Raw genomic sequence first — 23,863 nt, 5'->3', positions numbered from 1 at the left:
TTTTTAAATGTATTAATTGTAGGTAACTCAACTCATTTTTAGAAACCTTCAAAACGTGAAGATATGCAAAAATTTTCAATTTCGATTTTTGCGGTTATTATAACTTATCCTACAGAAGTTAATAAGACAGAAGAGCTATCTACAAGATTTACATAGGTTTCAAAGTATTACTCAAAACTTTTGAGAATCTTTTATTCGAACCTCTTAAGTGGAAAGGGTTATGATCGTGTCGGTCTCGTGTCTCGTGTCTCGTGTCTCCTGTGTCGTGTCGCGTATCGTTGCCGTTGCGTTTGTGTTGCGTTTGAGTTGCGTTGTGCGTGCGAATGCATCTACTAAACCGCTACGACGCGACGAGACGGCTACGAGGCGGCTACGTAGAGTGGCGTAGAGACAATATGATAGGCGTAGAGCTAGCAAAACTATCTGTAAACTGTCTAAGAATAAGAACTGTCTATTGGAAGATATGTCACGAGACTTCAATAGTCATATCATAGTACTTCAGCTGTCTCAACATTTTTAAATTGTTTGATTTTTAAAACATATGGTTTAACATTTGACATACTTAAAAAAAAACTAATCAACGTTCTATCAGACACAAAAGGCCACCTTTTGTCATTTTTATACTTCGTGGTCATCTTATCTATACAAATCAACCGCAAAACGTGTTGGTAAGCGCATAACTCAACAACGCTTGGAACAATTTGGACAATTATTTTTTTAAAATGTTCGTTAAAGTCCAAGAATGGTTCATACGGCGAGAAAAAGTTGAATAATTACCGGGAAAACCCTAAAAACACTCCTTTTCTTTTTCTCATACAAACGTTTTCGAACTTTGTATTTGGAACTTTATATTTCGAACATTATATAAAGTTCATATTAAATTACAAGCACTCACTGTATACTCCTTCTAAACTATTATTCGGATTATGTTAAATCTTTCTGAAGTTTTTTGGAATTTTTCTAGGATGTATGTAGTTATAAAGTACTGGGATGTATGTGCAGTATTGTAGAAATAAATGGAAAAAATTGCAAAAAACGACATGTCATTGTTCGCATTGAAAACAAATAAAAGTATCATATGCCAAAAAATTCAATTTACTTATGAACCCAGACGATAGTAGAATATGTATAATAAATTCATGATTATGGATGTCTACATTATTTTTGCCAAAAAGCAGCTGAAATGTGCCAGAAGTTCAAATAATATAAGATACAGTATACATATGGCAGATTGAATTGATACACACATGAACGGAATATGACAAATTAATTCACTTAAAATATTTTATGAAATTTAGTATTAATCAGGGCAGGTCCTACCTTTAATGCGATGCATGCAAAAAATACGAGCGCACGTCTTAGGGGGCGCCAACACAAAATTCGGATGTTAAATTTTCAATATAGTTTTTTTTTCAATGTTTAATTTCTCTGCATCTTTTACTAATCTTTCCACAATATTTTTAAAATTCGTAAAAATTTCACTTTATAACAACAAATAGAAAAGTAAAGATGAATACAGACAATTCAGCCCTCGCGATATCGATTAGGAAAAGTTTAAGATGCAATTTTTTCTTAAATAATGAAAAATTAAAATAATTCATTTCAACATGAATATTATGTTATGGTTATGGTTATGTTATACCGTTTAAAAGACTTCAATTTCCAATATAGTTTGGGAATTAAAACTCATCATTTTATTTAAAGCAGTTCTACATTTAACATCGCTCATATCATAAATGTATATGCAATTTTAGCGTGAAGAGTAATTTAAAAAACAATAATTATTATTTTTAGGTAAACAGTAAATATTAGTATATGATATTAAAAATTGTAGACATGTATACAGAACAACGTCTGTCGGGTCATCTAGTTTTTTATAAAAGCGGATTTTTTTTACTAAAGTTCATCCAGAAAAATTCATAAGTACAAAGTACTATTAAGATACATTGGAAGACTGAAGACATATCGGCGCTGATCAGTCAAACTAATCACATATTTTAATGCAAGAAGCTAATTTTTTCAAGAAACGTATTTTATACTATACTTACTAAAATTGTCTATTTTGGTTTCAATTTTGCTGACGAAGATAATAGTGCGATCACATTGGTAAAAGATCACATGCAACTCTGCTACGAATGTATAAGCATACAGTACATCTGAAGTTATTTTACTACATACTGCAATTGAAAAGGCAGTCAAATCAGCGGTATCTATATATTAAAATTATTATTCTACAAAGTGATACTAGGTCTTACACTATATAGCCTAATGCTATATATTATAGCTATAGTACTATCTCCCCTAGACTTGGCACGAGACATATGCCTTTTACGTGATTCTATGAAGGGTCTAACACGAGATAAAGCTGTACAGACAGACAACAGTTTAAAACGATTTAAGATGTATTAGTATTTTCAATAAAAACGTTTAAAAGACAAAATTTTCAAAACTGTTAAAAAAAAGTTCACAGTCCTCAAAAAAATTCGGAGGCTTTAAAAATGTTATTTTACAGTACGGGAAGTTCCAGCAATTTGCCTTAAGGCACGATGCCATGCACCACTATTTCTTCAATGTTAACTGAAAAGATTGTATTTTCCAAGCAAAAAAATTGAGGAAATATGCATTCAAATTTTTTGCGGATCTTGTAATTTACGAGTATTTCTCAACTATTGATATTTGTTGACTATAAAAGGAAAAATGCAAGTGTTTACTAATTGTTAAAAGCTTCAACTTTTTCTCGGTATTTACGTGCATTAATATTTTTTGGAAACGTTTATTATTATATTTTTCTGACTACTCTAACTGCTATAAACACATGCTTTGCAACAGTAACTCAAATCCTCTCTTTTTGAAACTTGATCCCGGATTTGCATGTAATTTCAATTGAGCATTCAGACACAAAATCAGTAATTATGATCAAACTTAAATATTCGAGGTGAAATATTTCATATGTACCATTGTAATTATTTATCTCTAATAAGGTAGGCCCTAGCTTTATCCCCATTTGATATGTCTTCATATTATCACAATTTCTGATACTTAGTGTTTTTTATTTAAAATTGTGAAAGGGCTAGGTTCACTTAGGAACATATTTCCATCTAGGACTCTCGTCCTATTAAATGTTCCTCAAAGCAACATATTATGTGAATGCCCTGCTCGTTAATTTGTGTACAGGCGAATGTATATATGTATAGTATACACATTCCGTCCGAAATTACGATGTACTAAATACAATGTCGTTAGGACACTAAACACTACAACATGACAGGGCAACAATATGTATACTACATACATAGTATACTATATACATAGTGTTGCCTAGAAATTTGTCCAAATCTGTCGAAAAAAACAGGTGTGGATGGCAATTCAGCCCATGTATCAATATCAAGTATCAATAAATTCTTGAAAATTGAAAATTGTCGTGTCAATAAATCGTAATTGGATTTTTAAACTTGTGGCAACTTTATTTTCAATTAGTAGCTAAGTTAGATATCAACTTGTTATTGGATATTTAGAATCAGTCCAAGATTTCTTCAAGACAAATGATCAACTTTCTTAAGCAAAACTAGTCAAGGAAGTCGTACACCATGATTTCTTGATAACATGTTGTATACGTTTTGTTCGAAACTTAATAAATAATATACTTTAAATAAAAATTTTACATATTGAAACAACACTTTCGACAGAAAAATACTTTCTCAATACATTTATCCATTTTTCATTTACTCAATGAGTTTGTTATAGTAACAAGTATAGGCTTTTTGAACGAATATAAAAATGATATTTTTTTATCAAAACGTTTAAAACTATGTTGATAGTTTTATTTGGTGGTCTCATAAATAATTTCATTAAAAACCATTCCGAATGGGCAGACTCGCAGCTGCCGTTCGCTCAGATATGCATATCGTGCGGTTTACAATGGGGATGAATTTTATATTATAAAATAGGGGCTGATAAATATTGTATTCAAATTTATAAATTTGAAAAATTCAGAAAAATATATATGCAATAATAGTTAGATGTCAAGAAAGAAATGAATCAAAGTCCGTTACCGAAAACTAAATTCAAAAACGAGTTCTAAGTCCGTGCATTGTGTTAAAATGTACATAAATCTATTAATTATAACTGTAAAAATATTTACTTAAAAAACTAATTTTTAAATTACAAGTATGTTTGACTAGGTTACAATTTTAACACACTATTTTTACTAAAAATTACTTTTTGCATCAAACGTCTAAGAAATCTAACCTATTAAATTAATTGTCAAGATTGCAATTTAGTTTATATCAGAGAAACTAGCCAAAATTTAGTGAAGCGACTAGAACAACATAAAAATAATTTAAAAATTCTAGAGGATTTAAAACTATGCTTGTAGAACACATTAACATTTTAAATTACAATATAGATTTTTTTTAAATTTTCGAATTTATAAATAAGTTGTATATTTTAGAAAATTGTTAAATAGTAAATTTCATAATTATTAATTTATTTTTTTAAATTGTATATTTTCTTTAAAGTCGTATATATTTTCTTTAAAATTGTATGCTTGTTAAAAATTATATATTTTCTTTAGAAAGGTATATTTACTTTTAAATTGTATACTTGCTTTAAAATTGTTTTCAATAAAATTGTACATTTTCATTAAAATTGTGCATTTACTTTGTAATTTTTGGTTTTCTGTGAAATTCTGGGTTTTCTTTAAAATTCTAGGTTTTTATTAAAATTGTACATTTTCATTAAAATTAAACATTCTCTTCAAAATTGTACATTTTTCATTAAAATTGTACATTCTCTTCAAAATTGTATAATCTTTAAAATAGTATATTTGCTTTAAAATTGTACATTTGCTTTGAAATTGTACATTTGCTTTGAAATTGTGTAAATTTGCTTTAAAATTGTGTAAATTTGCTTCAAAATTGTACATTTTCATTAAAATTGTAGATTTTTATTAAAATTTTACATTTTATTAAGATCTAAATTTTTTTCAAATAGCATATTTTCAATAAATTTGTGTATTTTATTTATAATTACATACTTTTTTAAAATTGCATTATTTAAAAATTCGTACTTTCTTTAAAATTTCATACCGTTTTTAAAATAGCATACTTTTTTTAAACTTATATACTTTCTTTGAAATTGTACATTTACTTTAAAATTGTAGGTTTTCTTTGAAATAGTATATTTTTTTCAAAATTGTATATATTTTCTTTAAACTTGTATGTATTTTCTTTAAATTTGTATGTATTTTCTTTAAACTTGTATGTATTTTCTTTAAACTTGTATGTATTTTCCTTAAACTTGTAAGTATTTTTTTTTAATTTTGTATATTTTCATTGAAATTGTGTACATTTTCATTAAAATTGTGTTTTGTCTTTAAAATTGTAGCTTTTCTACAAAATTATGTAATTTTTTTTCAAAATTGCGTATTTACTTCAAAATTGTATATTTGCTTTTAAAACATTTGCTTTAAAAATGTAGACTTTCTTTAAAACTGTACATTTTCTTCAACTTTGTAATTGTAAAAATAATAAATGTTCATAATATTGCACCTTTTCTTTAAAATTGTCCATTTTCTTTAAAATTGCATATTGTCTTCAAAATTGTTTATTTACTTTAAAATTGTATGTATATTTACATTAAAATTGTATATATATTCTCCTTAAAATTGTATACATTTTCCTTAAAATTGGACATTTTCCTTCAAATTGAATTAATTTTTAAAAAAATGTATTATTTTCTTTAAAATTGTATAGTGTTTTCAAAGTTGTATATTTTTTTTAAAACTGAATATATTTTTCGTAAAATTGTATATATTTTCTTTTAATTTGTATACTTTCTTCGAAATTATAGATTTTCATTAAAATTGTATATATTCATTAGAACATTGTATATATTTTTTTAATTGTAGATTTGCTTTAAAATTGTAGATTTTTTTATACCTATCTCATTTTTTACAAGGCAATGTTCTTAACTGTCTCTGATCCTAGCTATATTTCTACCTACCAATCTTTCTAATTGTCTACCCTTCTACCAGTCTACCTTTCTAACTGTGTACTTCTAACTGTGTACTTTTCTAACTGATGTCTACATTTCTAACTGTCTACCTGTCTGTCAGTCCACCATTCCACCAGTCTACCTTTTCACCAGTCTACCTTTCCACCAATCTACCTTTTACTAGTCTACCTTTGTAACTTCCGTCACATCGCGCCTAAAGAAGTTTCACTTCTTTACTTCAAAAAACCATTTCTCACAAACTCTAACAACCCTTTTCCCTCCAACCCTCTGTCTATTCATCGCCGTGCATTGAACTTTGCATAGATGGGGCTGACTCGGCAAATAAAGCCGAGGCAGACTAGGTTTTTGCAGTCGACGTGCCAGATAGTCGATTGTGGGGGGTATAATGGTTCAAACAACGAAAAAAAAAAGTTTGCCAGTTTCGAAACGATGAAATTGCCGAACTACTACTCCGATAAAAAGTTTTGAATTTGTAAAATTTGCCCGGAGAAGGTAGATAATGATATGGCGTGTTTTACAATGTGAGAAATTAGGGTAAAGTTTTGGTTAACGATAGGAAAAGGTGGAGGAATTATTAAGGAGAATTTTTGTATAAAGTGTTTGGGTGAAATATTGTTGTTTTTTAAACTCCTATTAGCCTACTTAAGTGTATGTCTAATGGTTTTATTCAATCATGAGTTTTGTTTATACATATGTTTGCATTTCTTGTAAACATGCATAAGTTTTTTTTAATTATATTTGTTACAGCAGCTAAATGATTAACATCTAGTAATAGTAATGAACAATTATATAAAGAAAAAGAGCACAAAATAAATGATAGATATTTCAATAATATGATATTCGTAGTATGTTGATTTGATATAAAATAAAAGCAAATAATAATTATAAAATTAATAAGTAAACAAATTAAACACTTGATTAAACACTCTCAAGCACTTACTATACGTCTATAATTCTAGTCTATGAAGTATGTATAATAAAATTTTCCGTATTTATAATAATCTATATGAATATATAGTGATAGTCCAATTAATGAGTGATTCGAGATACGAGTCGCCAAAGAAGAGATTTATTACTTCGACATACGAGTAAAAGTCGAGATGAGTTTTGAGAGATAAAGGGTTTTCTATAAAAATATTATTAGAAAAATGAAATTTAGAAAAATTTTGCAAGTCGTACCTATGATTTTGCTATCATAAAAATATTTTGGCTATTGTATGATAGTAAGTTTTTTTATACTCAGTCATTTCAATTATATATTAATTTTAATTATGTAGTAACAGTTTGTGCTTTTTGTATAATTACAAAATATTGTTTGCATTTATAACAGAGTACAAAAATGACCTAAAATTATCTAATTTAAAATTTGGTTTAATAATTAACTCTGAAATTTAAATCTCTAATAGAAAAAAATCTTTAATTTAAAAAAAAATTACCATATTCAACATGTAATGTAAAATTCAAACCAAAATGTAGTTTTTATATTAATAAAAATCTAAATTTTAAAAATCTACAATTAAAAATTTTTATTTTATTTTAAAAATCTACGATTTGAAAAAAAAAAATCTACAATTTAAACAAAATCTACCTCTGAAATCAAACCAAATTTAAATTTAAAAACTCTACAATATAAAAATGTTATTTTGATTTAAAAATGTGTAATTTTAATAAAATCTACAATTCAAAAAAAATCTGCAATTTAGGGAAATGTTCTACGATAAAAAAAATTATAAATGATTAAAAATAAATTTGCATTTTTGAAAAATATATACCATTCTTAAAGAAAGTCTACAATTTAAAGAAAATCTTCAATTTAAAGAAAATTTTCAATTTGAAAAAAAACTACAAAAAATTAATATATACAATTTTAACAAAAACTATAATTTAAATAATATCTACAACTTGAAAAAATTCTGCGATTCAACAAAAATCTTCAATTTAAAAAATATCTTTAATTTATAAAATATCTACAATTTATAAAATATCTTTAATTTGAAAAAATCTACAATTTTAACAAAATCTACAATTCAGAAAACATCTACAATTTTAACAAAATCTACAATTTTAAGAAAATCAACAATTTAAAAAAAAATACTATCAAAAAAGTCTACAATTCATAATCTACGACTTTAAAAAATCTGCAACTTTAACGAAATCTGAAACTCAAAAGAACTAAAATTAAGAAAAAAATCTTCAATTAGAAAAAAAATCTACAATTTCAAACAAATATACAATTCAGAAAAAAGTCTACAATTCAGAATAAATTCTACAATTTGAAGAGAAATTACTATTAAAAAAAAGTTTACAATTTAGAATTGCATCTACATCTTAAAAAAAACTACATTTCAGAAAAATCTAAAATTTGAAAAAAAAATCTACAATTTCAAATAAATCTACAATTTGAACAAAAATCTACAATTTGAAAAAAAACTACAATTTGAAAAAGAAATCTACAATTTGATAAAAAAAACTACAACTGAGAAAACATCTACAAGTGAGAAAAAACTACATATGAAAAAAAAAACCATTTAGAACAAAATCTACAATTTAGAATAGAATCTACTTACTTTGAGAAAAAATCTACGATTTAAAAAAAAATCTACCATATATTCTGTCGAATCAAAAACATTCAATTTTGATATACACTTTCATTGACATTTTTAAAACTTCAAAATATTTTGGGTAACAAATACTATTTGGGAAACACTCTTATAGCAAAAGGGTTAACATATTACATTACTAATAAGTATATGTAAGATTATCATAATATTTCACAAAGATTGCACAAGCATTTGAGCAAGATTTAATAATAATATGACAATAAACAGAGGAGTCTTAGAAGCTTCTAAGATTGCAAACGCACTTGAATAATCCTCAAAATCCTTTTGAGCTTTGTAGGAAAACTTGATAAACGATTAAGAGGTCTTGTGTAAACTAAATTACTTAGAATTTCTACAATACACCCCACAAAGATTTTAGAAACAAAATCATATTATAGTCTAATTAACAAACAAAAGAAATCTTCCAAAAAAAACAAATTACAATTTTTCATAAAATTGCAAATTATTTTTTGCATACGTAGTTCTTTCAGTATATTTCCCTTACTTAATGGCATTTTTTTTATTTATAATTGATAAAATAATGCTTCCTCCTGTTTCCATTTCTCCGGAAGGAATTTTAATTAGTCATTACTTTAGGAAGTAAACACCGTGAAAAGGCGAAATAAGGTCAAAAAGATACTTTCTTTGATTTAACTTCGTCATTAAATGGGTAATTAATACAGGGCTTTAATTACAAACATTTGAAATGTCTCTTCTGTAAAGTAATAGATTTGAGTTTTTGAAATCTTTTGAAATCACTAATAATAATGGATGATATGCTTCGTATCATGAAAGAATAATTTTGCTGAAATATTAAATTTAGAATTAGATTTAGGGAGCAATTCTACCGCATAATAGACCAATGTTATGGCAAGGCTATATTATGAAAAACTTCCTATACTAAATCTTGACAATAGCCATGTGGTTGCTGTACACTTAGGCGTATTTCTCAGGTTGTCAGATAGACTACATAACCAAGAAACCGCACAAATGTCAAAACAACGACCTCAAATAACAGGGTCTTTCTGACACAGCTTCATAACATACGAGTGACGTTGCAGGTTACGTGTAAAACGCCTGGATGCACAGCAAATACATGACGTGTTGACAGTATTCAGTATGATTCGGTAGCATTATGTATGCGAGTTGGAGCGTAGCATGGCCTTTCCATAACATTTTTTTGTTATGCCGGAGAATCGGCCTATATGATTAAAAATCTTAAACAAATCAAACTTACTGCAATTTTAATATTTCAAATATGAACTAGAATTTTCATTACTGCTTATAACCTAAGTTGGATATAAACGCATATAATGGCTAAAAAAAAATTAAAATCGGTTCAGCAGTTTAGGAGTCTATTCGGGTCAAACATCCCGATATGTACTTTATATATTAGGGTGGTCCTTAATATGGACATTTTCCAATTTCTTTGCTTCCAAGGGCTCAAATACTTCCAAAATGATAAAAAACTAGTGGTGTATGGCATCGTGCCTTAAGGCAAATTGCTGGAACTTCCCGTACCGTAATGAAATATTCGAGAAATTTTAAACGTTTTCAAATATATTATTACAAATACTGTAACTTTCATTATTTTTGCTATCTTATTGTTACATCTGAGCAAATCAAATATAAATCATAAATCAATTTATCTCCAGTACATTAACAATCGTCATTTCATTTCAAATTTAATTTAAAAAAAATAGTTGCCTAATAGTTTACAAAATTTGCAAATAATTCAGTACGACATTTTCACTAATACTGTTCTTAGCTTGGCGGCATTTTCAGATTTTTCAATAATTTTCATAAAATTGGAAAAGTACTCCAGTAACCAGTACATAAACAGTCTAAACGCACTTGGGTAAACATTTGTACCAGAGTGGCGCTTAGACTGTGCTTAGCCTGGGTAATTTTTCAAATTTTTAATCCAAAATTACAAAAAATTTTTAATGAAAAATTTAAAAAAAGGAATAATTTTTTATCCTCAAAAGCAATTGTTTTGTTAATAGAAGCAGAAAGTTTTTCAGATCATTCAAGACGCTAGTTCACTCAAAAACCGCCATTTTTGCACATTTAGTTCTGTATCTCCAAAACCGCTGGACCTGCCTTTGCCAAAATCACAACTTCTCCCCGTCATCACGAATTGAATGTTTTTTGGATCATTAAAATCCGATGCTCCCATCTCTCAAAAACTTGATTTCTATTTTTTGCACTATTTGCTCCGTATCTCCGAAACGGCTGGACCTGCCTTTGCCAAAAACTAATAAGCTCTTTTCCCTATCAATAGAAATCGGATGCTTTTTGAACCTTTCAAATCGGTTGATCCGTGCGCCCGAAAAGTGACTAGAAATTTGTATCCATACATACATACACACAAACACACACATCCATTTTTTCTGAGGTATGCCAGTAAAATCTTCAGAAACCTTCAAAACGTCGAGAAATGCAAAAATATTCATTTTCGATTTTCGACCCATTGCTATAACTACCCTAAGGGAAGTTAATAATGGAAATTAGAAATAAATCGAACTAATGTTTTCCTAAAATTTAACTGTCAAAATTAACATAAATTTCTGAAATTCTAATAGTTCAAATATAGACTCAGATTTTTAATATATAATGCTTGCAAAATAATAAAAAAAATCTCTGAAAGTTTTTAGAATATTAACATTTAGATAGTCCACAATTCAATTAAACCCTTAAAAATCGGTAAAAGGTCGTATCTCCAATTTTGCTCTTATGTCAAAGTAATAAATCTATTTTGGTCCACTGTATTTTCAAATAGATTATTATAAATACCCAAAATCTTATTATTAATTTTTCATAGACTAGAATTATAAATGCTTAAAAGTGTATAAACAACTTATGTATGTTAACAAAAAATGCAAACATGTATAAACAATACTCACGCAATAAGATAAAAGCATTAAATATACAGTCTCCAATTAAATGTCTATTTGCCGAGCGATCAGGCGCATTTTACATATAAACAAAGCAAGGAAGAATCTTATGATAACAGAATATTCGCAAATGCTTTAGTTATTTCAATCAGGCGAGTTTTAATTTATTTTGGCGGAGAATCTTGATTGACCTGTATTTAGGGCCCCCTGGTCATATTAATGCAAGTTGAAATTGCCCGATAAATGCATTAAGTCAGTTTGTGGACACGAGGACTACGGAAGTCTAATAAACAGAGTCTACGCCGCAAAGTGCTCTACGTTCGCCTTGGGGGCCATCTCGTAGCATTTCATTACATTAAGACGTAGACATATACTAAGTGATGGTATTGATTGCAAATATACTATTAGTAGTAATAAGTGATTATATATATATATATATATATATATATATATATATATATTAGGTTGTCAAATATCTCCCTTCCGCTTTTTTGCTATTGGTTTATAATACAAAAAGGCGGAAGGGAGATATTTGACAACCTAATATATCATACTAGATGACCCGACAGCCGTTGTCCTGTACCCATGTCTACAATTCAAAAGTTCAAAATTTTTTGATATTCTATCCTATACTTTTTAATATCCTATTTGATGTCCTGCCTTTGTAATTCATTTATGGTATTAGCATAAGCAGTATAAGAAATTCAGAATAAAATAATATAGTGTCTGCGACAAAAGAACAATATCACACTTGATTTTACCACACAACATAATTGCTTCAATAATTTAGTCTATAACTTTCATAATCTCGTACGATATATTAGTTGTTTTTTGGCAATTATAATTTCTAAAGTACATTTTTCTTATTAAAAATTTAATAAACATCATTGTCTATGTTCAAATCTTAGGTAAATTAATTTGTAAAATCTAGTTCATATGTGTACTACTGAATCTAAGATCAACTTGCTAAAGATTACATATCCAACGCCAAATCAATTTTTGGCACATGAAACAAAATGCTAAATCAATTTTTTAATAAGTAAAAATAATTTTTTGTATTATTAAATAATTTAGTAAAGTAAGACAAAATGCGTCAGGCATAGGTTTAAAAAATAATGTATATACAATTTTGGACCTGTTGCGTTATTTATTAAACTGAATTATATAATTTCATCTGCCAACATATACTGTTGAGTGCATCTTTTATTATTTTAATTTCTGACTCATCTCAGCTGCTTTTCGGCAATAACAGACATTTTTCTTGTACATTACATTCTAATATTATCTAGACTCATAATTTCAGCTGAATTCAAATTCCAAGTGAATTTACATTTCTAGCAGATGGCATTTGAAATGTTTTCAATGTCAAACAATGATAAGTGTTTTTTTGTAATTTTTGCCATTTATTTCTACAATACTACTATTGTTTTATCGTTCATTAAATCTTAAAAATATCCTTTGACAAACTCTAGAAAGAATTGTCAAAATCCGAATATTTGTTTAGGAGAAGTATCAAATCATACACCCGTACAGAATATATATAGGTTAAGCGCGCTGTCTCAATATCAGTGCAGTAGCAATATAAATTTTCACTTGAAATTTTAGATCAAAAATAAGTTTCTAATTTAAACTAAGCCCAATTCAGGCACTGCGATGGGAAATGCCAATCTAAAAACTCTCGCAATATTCATCCCTGAATCGAGTTGGAGTTTAAGTCAATTCACGCACCTGCCCTAAGGCAGTCCTACCCATTATTATTATTATTATTATTATTATTATTATCTCGCAAACAATCTAAAATTTCATGTGTTCCATTATTTATTTATTAGAATTGACCAAAATTCAGCCGAATCCTCATGCATATTGTCGGTTTTAGTTACGTAATTGCCTTTGTAAACACCTCTAGACTGCAAACATGTTGTGGGTATTTGCATCCGGACAACGTTTGGTTACAATTTACAGAACCCGACAATAAATTTTGCACAAATAACATGCGGATTACCCGAATTATTCCAATCCGAATGTTCTCGGAGATCGCAATTGGCCGGTTGGATTTAGTCAGGAGAGGACTCAGTGTAAAAAAATAATCGAACTAGTTGGTATTGGTATTTTGCCTTAAGGCAAGTTGCATGATCTTCCTGACATGTAAATAATTAGCTTTATCAACAAAAAATTTAATTGATTATTTTAAAAAATGTTGAAGGTTTATTTCGACATACCCAAAGATAATCGATACGATTTCTAATGCATATCTTTCAAGCATACTTATATGTAATTGAACAAATTAAACTAGTGGGGCGCATGGCATCGTGTCTTAAGGCAAATTGCTGGAACTTGACGTACCGTAACAAAATGTTTTAAGAATACTAAATGTTTTCAAATGGATTATTATAAATGCTGTAACATTATCTAATATTTATAAGAATTATATAAACTGAATTACAAAGTTGAAATGATTTGCTTAAAGTATATTAGAACTTTAGTCAAAAATGAAATTAAAATCTAATATTTTTTAAATACACAAAAATTTAAAAAGAATAAAATAAAAAAAATTAAAAAAAATTGAAACAATTTTTTTTTCTAAAAGCAATTATTTTGTTGAAACAAGCATAAAGTACTTTGAATAATTCAAATCGAACGCTTAGTTCTCTAAAAAACTGTCATTTTTTCCACATTTAGCTTTGTATCTCTGAAATGGCTGAACCTGCCTTTGCCAAAAACTAATCACCTCTTCTCCCAATCATTACAAATTGAATGTTTTTTGGATCATTCAAATCGGACACTCCGTTCTCTCAAAAACTCGATTTCTATTTTCTGCACTCTTTGCTCCGTATCTCCGTAACGGCTGGACCTGCCTTTGCCAAAAACTAATCAGCACATCTCCTTATCTATAGGAACGAATGTTTTTTTAACCATTCAAATCGGTCGAAAACTTGTATCCATATATACATACACACACACACACATCCATTTTTTCTGAGATATGCCAAAACGTTTAGAAACCTTCAAAACGTCGAGAAATGTTAAAATTTTCAATTCCGATTTTCGGCCCAATACTATAACTTATCCTACTCTTAAGTTAATAACTCTATAAAAAATCCAAATTGAAGAATGAGGTTTATGACGATTATTGAATGTGCAAAAGTTTTACTAATTGAATTAATTGCAGCTGCAATTAGTAATAAAGCCCTCGACGATAATAATTACTCTAGAGCTTGGGCCTTATCATCAGCTAAGTTTGAAAACAAAGGTATAAATAATTTGAAAAATATTATGGATATTATCGTATTCGAAAAGTGCACACAAAGTTTTAAAATGTTTTTTTAATTTTTTACAGCAGAAATAAATTCTCTTAAAGCGTTTAATTTTTTGAAAAATCATTGTGTTATCAATTTCTGAGTTATCAATTTCTGCGCTCGTTGGGGCCCCCTTAGCTTGGAGGTATTTTTGATACGGCTGATACGGCGGTAGTTACGTCCCTGGTTAAAACTATGACGTTTTACAACAAAATACAATACTAATATATCCTAATATATAAATAATATATACAATAATGAATGTGCAATTTATTTTAACAAATTATATTTATGACTTACCATTTTATTCGCAAACATTCGCAATAAATTCACTTTTCACACGCGGCGACAATCGACAAGGACAAAAAAGCACCCGAAGGAATTAACACTACCGAAGACCGACGACAACCGACGACCGAACACTTCAAGTGCTCCTCGATTACCGACAGAATTTGCAAAATTTTTGACAATCTATTGTCCTTTGTCCTTGTCTAACAATTGCCATATTTGGTAATAAGGCGATGATGTACGATGACGTCATCGTGGTTATGTGCAATTGAAGGAACGAATGCAAAAAATTGCACGAATTTCAAATCATATTTTACTCAACATTTTCTTTATTTTTATTATGATGCAGAATGACGTGAATGCTATAGCATTCATATTTTAATGCCAACTATTTACAACTTCGAATCATATATTACTCAACGATATTATTTAAAACTAGCTGTAAGTGGAATTATGTCTTAAGGCAATTAGGGAATCGTGCCTTAAGGCACATTGCTGGAACTTCCCGAACCGCAATTCAAAATTTAAGTAATTAAAAATAATCAATAATAATAATCAATAAAAGTTGATCAATGATTTGAAACTTTTAATAGAATTTCGAACCATATTAAATCATTCTATCTTAAATCATTTATTTTGAAATATTTTGGAAATTCTGAACTTTTTTTCAAAGCAAACGTACTGCTTTAACTGCATAGAGACAAAATATCGAAGCGCGTAAGCGCCGCGTCGTCGTCTAACGGATAAACACTGGTACGGAACCCATGGGAATGTAAACCAAATTTATACTTATTGTTAAAATCTCTATAAAATATCTGATAATTTGATGTGCATATGTCTAATGATCATTTTTAACCGCCGAATGGCATGTTTTTTACTTTTTTCTCCATATCCCCAAAGTTGTTGGACCTGCCTTTCCAAAAATCTGAACAGTTCTTCATTTAGTCAATACGAATCGAATGTTTTTTGACTTATTCAAATCGGACGCTCAGTTCTCTTAAAAACTGAGTTACCGTTTTCGGCACTTTTTGCCCCGTATCTTCGGAACGGCTAGACCTGCCTTCGCCAAAAACTAATCAGCACGTCTCCTTATCAATACGAATCGAATGTTTTTTGAATTATTCAAATCGCTTCATCCGTGTTCCCGAAATCGTCGACGAAAATTTGTATCCGCACATACATACATACACATACGCACACACACATCCATTTTTTCTAAGTTATGCCAAAATATTCAGAAACCTCTAAAACGTAAAGATATATAAAAATTTTCATTTTCGATTTTTTTGCGATTACTATAACTTACCCTACGGGAAGTTAATTAACACGTTCGCGGACGTGAATGCTAAAGCATTCATTTTTATTAGTATGATGTGGATGCTATAGCATTCAAATTTTAAAGCCAACTATTATCAACTTTGAATCATATTTTACTCAACAATATGATATGAAATTAGCACGTTTACGGACGTGAATGCTATAGCATTCATTTTTATTGTGATGCAGAATGACGTGGATGCTATAGCATTCAAATTTTAAAGGCAACTTTGAATCATATTTTACCCAACGATATTATTTAAAATTGACACGTTCGCGGACGTGAATGCTATAGCATTCACTTTTATTGTGATGCAGAATGACGTGGATGCTATAGCATTCAAATTTTAAAGGCAAATATTATCAACTTCGAATCATATTTTACTCAACAATATTATTTACAATTGACACGTTTGCGGACGTGACTGCTATAGCATTCACTTTTATTGTGATGCAGAATGACGTGGATGCTATAGCATTCAAATTTTAAAGCCAACTATTATCAACTTAGAAACATATTTTACTCAACGATATAATTCAAAATTAACGCGTTCGCGGACGTGAATGCTATAGCATTCATTCTTGTTGTGATGCAGAATGACGTGGATGCTATAACATTCAAATCTTGAAGTCAATCATTTTTAATTTAATTTTATATAACCTTACGTTTTTATAATTATTATACATGTTTAGGTATTTCTGTATTATCTTATCTTTTACCTTGGGCAAGCACTTTGCCTAAGATAGTAGCGCAATACTTGACGTGGATGCTATAGCATTCAAATCTTGAAGTCAATCATTTCTAAGTTAATTTTTATAACTTCACGTTTTTGTCAATATTATACCTGTCAAGGTAATGACTAACTGATTCTTTACATATTTTCGTATAATCTTATCTTTTACCTTGGGCAAGCACATTGCCTAAAATAGAAGCGTCATAATTGGCGTGGATGCTACAGCATTCATCGACGATTAAAATTATATAATCTGACTAGCCTTATAAACGGTGTTTAATCAAATTTCGGATATCACAACATATTTAAAAATAAAATGATTGTCAATTTTTTTCCTTGCTAGAACGTCCGTGAATGTGTTAATGAACTAGGTGTAAGTGTTATACAAAAAAAACAAATTTATAAAAAAAGATTTTTGTCATGCTTAATAAATATTTTTATCGCACGAGAAGAAAATTTATAAGTAACAATTTACAAGAACAAGTTGTTTTTTATATTTGTATTATAAAAATATGTATCTACAACAACGAATATTATTATTAAATGTTATCTAGTAACAAAATGGAATTGAAATATATTTAAAATAATTTGCAGTTCATTTATGAAATCAAGTAAAACATTCTTTATTGATTATACGTTTCGACACTTGATGTGTGTCATCATTTATTCAATCTAAAATACATTAACGTAATGAATATGAATGCACAATTCTGTTAATGATGAAAGTTTATGAAAAAAATATGCATATTGAACCTATTGTGTTAAGTTTAATTTTTTTATTAAAACTACCATTTGTGTTTTAATTTTTGGCCTATTTGGTATGTATCAAATATTTGTATTTATTCATTATTGGCTGAATGATGACACATAGATGAAGTGTCGAAACTTATAATCTATTTTTTTTTTACTTTTTTTAAATTTAACAAATGATCTGCAAATTATTATATGTATGTATATATATATATTTATTTATTTATTTATTTATTTATTTATAACAAATTTTATACCTCTAAAATCTATAACATCCAGATATATTTATTTTATGTGTACACAACGATAAAATGAAAATTTAATTTAGAATTCTTATAGTACATCGAAATTTTTATTTTTTATTATATAACATGAACAAATATTTAATTTTTATGGTAAATTACCGTAACAGTTTATATATTATTTTACAGATATTTGTTACAAAAATACGTTTTACTATTACGAACAACAATGGCAGTGTATAAATAAAAATATTATATTTGAACAACGAGAATGCATATTTCAATAAATTTTGAATAGGAGATTTTTCATTAGCTACGATTACATGTAATAATAAACATTATCTAATACTCATTATAAATTTACTGTATTTAAATTTACAACGGAAAGTGATATTTTTACTCAATTTATTTATTTGAATCTACTCGAAAAGTGATTTAAATTGAGGTATTATTAAGACAAAAAGTCTAAGATTTATTTCTCCAAAATATATTAGGTTGTCAAATATCTCCCTTCTGCCTTTTTGTATTATAAACCAATAGCAAAAAAGCGGAAGGGAGATATTTGACAACCTAATATATACTTATCCAATAATTTATGACACTCGTGGATGGTAATTTAGCTAATCAATCACTAATAATAAATTTTAAAAACTCTAAACTTTTTAAAAGTACAATGATTACAGTTTCTTCCATCAGATTTTCAAGTAAAAATACACGAATTCGATAATTACATATTTCTGGCAATTAGGTAAATAATTAAGTTTTCAACGTACTAGCCCTCTAACAGATGGAAGTTATTATAAATATATTATACAAGTCTTATAATAAAATATTTATGACCATTTTTATTGTTTTCGTCAAAAATGTTACAAAAATCATGCTAAATCCTTTCTGAATTAAATTATGATTATTGGTTAAATCTATTATAGTAAAGTTTTGCTACAGAATAAAATTTCATTGAAAGTATTAAACACATCTCATCAATTTCAATTGCAAAGAATGAATTGTTAAAATTTCTATGGTGATGTTTTGCCATATTGTTGAAGGAAAAAAAATCATAAAAAGGATAAAAAATTCATTATCTTAAAAAATACCAACCGAATTGATAGGAAATTATCTACTGTTTTCTTTAAATTTATTTATTTAAATAAAATTGTTATAAACAATATTACAACTTCCTGTATTAAAAATTGTTCGTTACAACATTCTATACTCACATAGTTAAACATTAAAACCAGTCAAAAATTAGATATTCAACAAAATATCATCTATTACCTCTTCAAATTCACCTTCAAATTTGTTCATTTATTCATTTAAAATTAAGTAAAATGAAGTAAAAATTCTAATTTCATCAGAATGTAAGGATTATTAGTTAGAACTGCTATAGATTTGTTTAGCTGTATCGTAGGACAAAAAATCATTAAAAGGATAAAACAAACATTTCATTAACTTGAAAACCAACCAATCAAATTGTTAGTAAATCATTCAAAATTGTTGAAAAAATTATATTTCTCCTAGAATCAAAATTAAATAATTGAAATTTCTGCAACAATGTTTTGTCACACTGTAGCAGAATAAAAAATCATCAAAAGGATAAAAAACTTCTTATTAATATGAAAATCAACAAACGATAAGAAGTATTAATATGACGTCATCGATTGTTTTCCACAATTTTATTTACATATATTTATTGCCAATCAAAATATGCATTATTTTTCAAAACAATATGCTTGACTTTATTTCTACAAAATTATTAATTTATTCAAAATTGTGGTCAAAATTCTAAACCCTTCCTAAATCCAGAATTAATGGTCAAATTTTGTATACATTTGCTTTACCTAATTTTTGCTAGATAAAAATCAACCAAAGGATAAAAAACATCTCATTAACATGTAAACCAACCAATGATTAAATATGGTAATAGAAAATCTTCTATAGCCACTTCCAATTTTTGCTATTTATTTATTTAAATTCAAAAATCGTCCAGAATTAATGTTTTTTAGCTAAACATCTATAGTTACTAATTGCCTAATTGCCAAATTGCTTTAGGACACAAAATCATCAAAAAGCAAAAAACTTTTCAATAAATAAAACCAACCCACCCAACGATTTTATTAGAAAACCATCTAGTGTTTTCTTTAAATTTATTTATTTATTTAAAATTGTTGTAAAAATACTATCTATCTTCAATCAAGGATTATTGGAAAAGATCTCTATAGTGATGTTTTGTCATAAAAATATTTTCATTTTGGTAAACACCACCTACGGCAGGTTAAAAGCTTTCTCACATCCCAACCACAAATAGTTTTATGTGAATTTACCTGGTTGTTTTACCTATAAATTTTTCATATTTTTTTTGGTTATCCCGACTATCTCTGTATCCTGTCATACCAAGGCGGCATCCAATTATTATTCCTGGCACAAATCTCTGCCTTTCTCAGAAGCTTTTCTCGTCTCCTGGTACCAGGAAGAGGCGCGTCCAGAACCACAAAAGCCCTACCATCATCTTCCGAATATTCGTTCTCGGTTTCCGTCTCTGTTTCGGTCGAACGATATCTTCTTAGAAAACTCTACATTACGTAGAGGAAAAAGATTAATGGATTAAAAGATCTATTTCAATATTATTTTATCATTTAATCTTTACCTTATTGGTGGTTCCTTGACAGGTGCAACCAGAGCATTTGGCGTGAACACATGTCCTGGTTTATTGGCAGGGGATGGCGGAACTACCCTTAATTTGAAGGTCGTGGGAGAAGAGACGCGAGAACTCGGCCTGGACCGCGTTATAAGAGGGGTTTGTTGCGGCGGTGAGTCGTAGAGGGGCGGTAAGCGGGTCATATCTGGCTCAAATTTCTAAGGGAATGGAAAATATAGTAAAATTTTAGTATGAACTTTATTGCAGTTATATAATAGGTGGTTCGGCTAAGGCGCCTCATTCGCACCGAAAGCACTATTTTGAAAAATGTGAAAAAAAATAAATTTTATCCAATTTCATAAGCCAATTAAATAAATTCAAAAAAACGCCCAGGACAAAATATTAAATATTAAAGCATCGTTAATAATCTTAGGCAACCTCACCCTATTTATTATTAATAACATTTTTAAATTCTATTTTGATGAAAAAATGAAATTTCGGTTTTTGCTAATTATAAGAAAATAAAATAAAGATAAACGTCTACTTTTTCAAAATTTAATTGCACTATAAATATTAAGCATCTTCACTTTATTATTATATTAATATAGAAAAAGTAAATTAATATTGTAATTAGTAAGCAAAAAAAATCATTCCTTTAGTTTAATTACACAAAATATTACAAAATTATTTCCTCAGGAGGTACGAATTAAGCAACCTTACAGCATTTATTAATATTAAGCTGAATAATTACCTCATTCTTAATGCTAATATTAATTGAAGTATTTTTTTAGAAAGTACGACTTTGGCAACCTTACCCTATTTATTAATATTAATATAAAGTGAAAAGTACAAAAATAGTTGTATTTAGTAAATGTTATAATATAATGCTAATAGTTGTTACTTTTACAAAATCGACTATTTCGCTTCAAGCGTCGCCTATAGACGACTTCCGCCAAACGATCTGTGTGTACTAGTGTCCCCTATAGACGACATCCACTGTGTCTTTTTAGTTCAATGTTAATCACTTCGAGTAAAATTTTCTTTTATTTAATTGCTCTAAATATTATAGCATTTTTTTCCCCTTTCGCATTTAGTGTCGACTATAGTCGACATTCGTTAGACGATCTGTGTGTACGAGTATCGCCTATAGACGACATCTAGTGTAACGAATTTTGTGTAATATTTATCACCGCGAATTAATTTCTTTTTATTTGATTGTGCTAAACATAATAAATTATTTCCTTTCGCTTCAAACGTCGACTATAGGCGTCGCTAGAGACTCTGTGTGTACGAGTGTCGCTCATAGACGACATCTAGTGTGTCACTTTTTTGCTTCAATGTTCATCACTCCGAGTTAAATTTTCTTTTTCATTTAATTGTAATGAATATTATGGCAATCTTTAGCTTCGAGCGTCGACTAAAGGCAGCATTCGCTAGATTATTCGTGAGTACGAGTGTTGCCTTTAGGCGACATCCAGCGTGATAAATTTTGCTGTAATATATTATCACCCCGAGTTAATTTTTTTCAATTGAATTAAGTAAATAAATGCAATTAATGATAAAGATATCGAGTATAGGCGACATCCGCCAGACGATCATACACGTTGCTAAACGGTCTGTATGTACGAGTGTCGCGTGTGACACTTTTACTACGAAATTTATTACTCCAAATTAATTTTTTCTTTAATTTAATTGTACTAAATAAAAAAGCATTATTTTCATAGAAGGTACGACTTAAGCAACCTTACCCTATGTATCAATATTAATTTAAATTAAGTAAATATTATGCAAAAAATGTGTGTGCATAGATGTTTTAAAAAGTGTAAAAAAATATTTGTGTTTAGTGAATATTATAATATAATGTTAATAGTTCTTACTTTGGCAAAATTAACCCTTTCGGTACAAGCGTCGTCTATAGGCGTCACTGTGTGGAGGAGTGTCGCCTATAGACGACATACCCAGTGTTATAATCTTACTCAATTTTTATCACTCAAATTTTTATTGATTAAGTTCATTTAGTAAATAATATAATAAAATGCTGGTAGTTCTTACTTTGACAAAATTAACACTTTCGTTACTAGTGTCGCCTATAGGCGACATCTAGTGTGCCAATTTTTGCTTCAAAATTGATCACTCTAATTGTTATTGATTACAGTTCTTAATTTGGCACAATTAACCCTTTTGTTACAAGTGTCGCCTATAGACGACACCCAATGTAATAAATTTTGCTCAATATTTATTACTCAAATTTTATTGATTAAGTTCATTTAGTAAGTATTATAATAATATGCTGATGGTTATTACTTGGCAAAATTAACACTTTCGTTATTCGACGACATCCGCAATTCGACCTGTGTGTACGAGTATCGATGCAGTAAATATTATAATGTTCTTAATTTGGCAAAATTAACCCTTTTAGCTACAAGCGTCGAGTATAGGCGACATCCGATAGACGACCTATGTGTACGAGTGTTGCTTTTAGACGACACCAGTATGTCGACTTTCGCTTCCAAATTTATCGCTCTAATTCTTATTGATGAAGTCGATCCAGTAAGTTTATAATAAAATGTTGATAGTTATTACTTAGGCACAATTGATGCTTTTGTTACAATCGTCGTTTATAGGCGATACTGTGTGGACGAGTGTCGCCTGTAGACGACAACTACAGTGATTAATTTTGCTCAATGTTTATCACCCAAATCTTATTGATTAAGTTCATTTAGTAAGTATTACAAAATATGGTGATAGTTCTTACTTTGGTAAAAATTACACTTTCGTTACGAGAGTCGCCTATACGCGACATCCACTATTCGAGCTGTGTGTACAAGTGTCGATATAGTAAGTATTATAATAGTTTTTAGTTTGAGAAAATTAACCCTTTTAGCTGCTGGCATCGACTATAGGCGACATACGATAGACAACCTGTGTGTACAAGTGTCATTTCTAGACGACATCGAGCTTGAGGTATTTTGCTCAATATTTATCATTATAATTCTCATTGATTAAGTCGATTTAGTAAGTTTTATAATAAATGCTAATAGTTCTTACTTTTACAAAATTAACCCATTTGTTGCGAGCCTCGTCCCACT

The 23,863-nt window shown here is 28.6% G+C and overlaps 1 pseudogene; it reads right to left on the bottom strand.

Annotated features, from left to right (window-relative positions):
* Positions 1 to 22,874, bottom strand: part of LOC113388410 — a 61,425-nt pseudogene extending 38,551 nt beyond the window's left edge.
* Positions 22,875 to 23,863: the final 989 nt, after the last annotated feature.

The sequence above is a fragment of the Ctenocephalides felis genome, unplaced genomic scaffold (genome assembly GCF_003426905.1).
Source record: "Ctenocephalides felis isolate EL2017-DRISC unplaced genomic scaffold, ASM342690v1 CF-g0.4_SCAFFOLD_03572, whole genome shotgun sequence".
Lineage (NCBI taxonomy): Eukaryota > Metazoa > Arthropoda > Insecta > Siphonaptera > Pulicidae > Ctenocephalides > Ctenocephalides felis.
Note: the sequence above shows the minus strand (reverse complement) of the source record. Positions and strands in the feature narration are given on the sequence as shown.